This window comes from Labeo rohita, unplaced genomic scaffold (assembly GCF_022985175.1).
Source record: "Labeo rohita strain BAU-BD-2019 unplaced genomic scaffold, IGBB_LRoh.1.0 scaffold_503, whole genome shotgun sequence".
In the NCBI taxonomy this organism is placed as follows: domain Eukaryota; kingdom Metazoa; phylum Chordata; class Actinopteri; order Cypriniformes; family Cyprinidae; genus Labeo; species Labeo rohita.
The window spans coordinates 46,181-51,015 of NW_026129424.1; positions in this window are offsets into that span (position 1 = coordinate 46,181).

A 4,835-nucleotide genomic window follows, 5' to 3' on the forward strand; every position below is an offset into this window, starting at 1 on the left:
AGGAAAACATTTCAGGATTTCTCTCCAAATTTGAACTTCCAAAATGCAATTTAAATGCAGCTTCAAAGGGCTCTAAATGATCCCAACCGAGGAAGAAGGGTCTTATCTAGCAAAACGATCAGTCTTTTTTTATTATTACAATTTATATACTTTTTAACCTCAAATGCACATCTGTAGGGTTTAGTTCCAACCTGTTTGTAATTTTCAAAGCGGCTGTTGGTTTGATTACATTGTACAGGTGTGTAATTAGGGTAGGAAAAACTCTGCAGAACAATGTCTCTCCATGACCTAAGTTAAACTTAAGACTGGTTGCACAAAGTTAACTACACAAAAGTAACATAGTGATTAAAGGGTTAGTTTACCAAACTATTTAATTTCAATCAGTGTTTACTTTGTTGTTTGATCCTTGTGATTTTCCCCCTTTACACAAGAGGTGAATATCAGTCAGTGGACTTTCAGAAGCATCATCAAATAATGTCATGAAGCTCCTGAAAGTCAGGCTCCATTGACTAATATTGTATGAACAGAAAACAGAATCATAAAAAAGAGGGATTGAACAACATGAAGGCAGGTAAATAATGACTGAATTTATATGTTTAGGTGAAGTAACCTTTTAAGTCCCCAAATAAAAACTGTATGAAATGTATGTATGCATTTATATTATAGTAGTACCTTGAAGAAATAAACAGCTTTAGAAAACAGTAAGAAAATAAAACAGAAGCTTTATAGAGAGTTTGTGCCCAAGACGCTTTCAAAAATAAAATCATTTAGATTCCTGCATTTGACAGATGCTTTTATCCAAACTGACTTACAGTGCTCTTTTTACAGGGACCCCCAGTGCCTCTGGAGGAACCTGGAGAAAAGAGCCTTGCTCAAGGACACACTGGTGGCGGTGGCTGCAGAGATCAAACCAGCAACCTTCTGTTTACCAGTTCATTGGTTTACCTCACTATACCACAAAAGTAATAAAGCTACACCACAAATTAGCATATAATTGTAAACATCTGAAATGAAATTAGGCAAGAAATGGAGTGCTGACCATACAAAATCTCAAATGTTTTAATTGGTTCAAATGTTTTAGAGGTAGTCATGCTCATGGAGAGCAGCCACACAAATGTTAGGGGCAGACACAGCTGCAGCCAGATTGTCCCGAACGTGATCTCCCACTCTTGCCTGAGGGTTGTGGGGTTTAGGGGGGCTGTCATCATGGTCTTCCTCATCCTCTGCCTCAACAATGTCCCCATTGAGAAGAGTGAGATTATGAAGCACAGCGCAGCACGCAACAACCTCAGGCACAAAGGCAGGGCTGATCTCTGCAAAAACGGCAAAAAGACTGGCAGCAGGGATTCCAGAGATATTCCGTTAAATTACAGGAAATCACCATTTCTCAAAATTACAAGCAAAAACTGTAAAAATACAGAACAAACTTTATGGTCAAAACTCATTAAATTACAGTATATTATTGTTGATAATATACAAAAATTATGTTAAATTACATAGAAAAACAGTCAACTTTCAGGTTAATTGCCATAAATTTAAGGTTTTAATTAGTTATTTTATAGAACTGATCTGTCCATCTACAGTAATTTACTTTTAAACTACCCTTTTTCCATGTACAATAACTAAGAAATAATTTATAAAAATGCAGTAAACACATATTTTTTAAAGGATTAATCCTTATTTTTACAGAAAAATTAAAAGGTATTTAGAAGCTATTTTATGTCTACCTGGAATAATTTTGTTAAAATACAGATATTAACTACAATAATCAAGAAATGTTGCATAAAAATGTTGTAAATTCATAATACAAAGACAATGTCTGTAGATATACATTTTAATCATTCATTTTCCAGAAATATTACAGTTTAAAATGTTTGGACAGTAGAGAAAACAGCACAGTACTTAGAAATACATAAAAACAACAGCAACATTTTCAGCCAATTTCTGTAAAATTAACAACATATTCTACAGTCACAGTATTACAAAAGCATTGTATGTCAAGTTAAATGAATAATAAAATTATAGGAAACATGTTTAGTACATAATTTAGAACATGCAAAAATACCTACATACAAGAGACAACTGCTGTATACCTGTATACATTTACAATGACATTTTATCCAAAGCAACATACAATATCCCAGTTAGTCTAACAGTAGACATAGCAGTTTTTTAATAAACAGAAAGTGTTAGTATTAAAGGGATAGTTTCTGTGTATATGACTTTCTTCTTTCAGACAAACACAATCAGAGTTATATCAATAAACACCCTGGCTCTTCCAGGCTTTATAATGACAGTAAATGGCTGCCATGAGTTTGAAGCTCAAAAGTGCACCCATCCTTCATAAAAGTACTCTACATAGTTCCAGGGGGTTAATAAATCCCTTCTGAAGTGAAGCACATTTTACACTTTTTAAAAAAAAAAAAAAAAAAAAAAAAAAAAAAAAAAAACTTGCTTCCGGCAAAATGCTATGACATGACATGCTAAGCTACAATCCTACATCATGCAAGTTATGTTTAAGTTGACTCTGTATGGCTGTTTGACCTGAACATTAGTTATTTTACTTTATAAGGTGTAAAATATGCTTTGCTTCAGAAGGCCTTTATTAATCCACCGGAGCCATGTTGAGTTTGTTTATGATGGATGGATGCACTTTGAGCTTCAAACTCATAGCAGACATTCACTGCCAATTTAAAGCCTAAAAGAGCCAGGATGTTTATTGATATAACTCTGATTGTGTTTGTCTGAAAGAAGAAAGTCATGTACACATACAATGGATTGAGGGTGAGTAAATCATAGGCTCATTTTGATTTTTGGGTGAACTATCCCTTTAATTGGTCAAGTGTTCATGAAAAAAAAAAAAAAAAAGCCATTTTTGAAAATGGGCAGAGTTAGGCAGTTTATTACAACAGCGACAAACAGTCAAAGTAAAGGTCTGTGAAAGTGAATTTGTACCTCTTTGTGATGTGATGTGAATGGCTACTGGCAACCAGTGCAAAGTGATGATTTGTGTGACGTCACTCTCTTCAACTCATTAAAGACTGCACTCAGTGCCATATGCTGGATTAGTTGCAGAGGCTTGGTAGGACATGCTGGAAGGTCTACTAAGAGAGAAGTACAGTAGTCCTGTTTAGAGAAAATAAGAGCTTGGACAAGCAGTTCTGTTGCATGCCCCATAAGGGCAAATCTGCAGGATCGGGCCACTGCAATGTGGTCAATGAAGTTCATATGTGTCCACTGTAACACCAAGGTTGGGATGGCTGAAAACATGAGCAGTTCTGTCTTGGCAAGGTTGAGTTGATGGTCATTCAACATTCAGCAAGGCATTCCTGTTCAGGAGACAGAAATGTGAGCAGCAACCATCAGAAAATCCAGCTGGAATGAAAGGGAGAGATGTGTGTCACTACAATAGCAGTAATATGAAAAGCCATGTTTCTGAATGACAGACCCAATTATTTTAAACTCTAGGCCCAAATGACATGTTTTAATGGTCCTAGTTAATCCAAAAATTAATGTAAACATTCAAAAATGTTCAATATCAATAACAATACTTTGATTTCAATACTGGTTCCTGAATTTTAAAGCCCTTGATGCCTTGCTACAACCAGTGACCAGCACTTGATTTAGGCACATAAAGCATTCTGACATTTAATACTTCAAACAACAAGACATTTTTTGATACTCAATAGTTTTGAGGCAATTTGGTGAGTGCCTAAAAAGTATCAAAAAACGATACCCAGCCCTACCCAAAGTTGAAAATTATCTTGTTTTACTCACCCCCATGCATTCCAAGATGTCTTCTGCAAATCACTTTTGGAGTCCAAGATCTGTTGAGGCATAAAATGCATCTAAGTGGGTATACCAACATTCTGATTATTCAAAAATGTAATGTAGAAAGCATAAATAAAAGATTCAGATAATGAAACAAAGCACTAGGGTTTAACTATAAACTTTTGCTTCTGCATAAAATGACAATGATTGTCAAACAATAAAATTCACAGACATCTTTTCATACAGCCGTTTTACACTGATTTTAATTACACTGATGGTTAATTTATTCACCCCTTACCACATAGAAACTGAAAATTATACACAAAAAAACATTTTAAAAAGAAAGAAACAAACAGCTTACATGAAAAGAAAATACAGAATTTGTTTATTATCATATGGCAGATTTAACAATTAATTAATAATAATAATAATAGAAATAATAAATCAATAATAACCAAAGTTCCACACCTGAATTGCCATGCTTATCTGCTGTAGATCTCCACAGTCTTTCCACGCGACCTGAAACAAAAAAAAAAAAATAATAATTTAATACTTTGTATTTCATTCAGACATTACAGCCTATACTGAGACAATGATCTGGAAGCTGAGCAGGAAAGGTTAACAGTGATGTTTTGGTCCACCATGTGACTTTAGCTCAATTTATAGAAAGTAAACTTATATTACTTACTTTGACTTAGCTGCATCATATTACTGCCTACAGTAGCAGTGTAACTGTCCAGGATGGATGCAGTTTTCATAATCAACGATCCCATATGTAATGACAGTTTACTCAGCCTCAGGCCTCAAGATGTGCGTTTCATTCCTAATCAGAACACAAAGATACTTATAAGATAAAAATATGTACTTACACGTGCATATATAGATGTACACGAGCAAATGCGCCCAGAATGTGAATGCAACGCTTTTTAATTGCAAGTAAGATTGAGCGTTTTCCCATAGAAAACCCATTACAAAACACTTAACACATTAGTGACAATGGAGGACCAAATTCTGAGTACTTTTAATATGGGGGAAAGCGCCTACCTCGCGATTTAACGTTATCA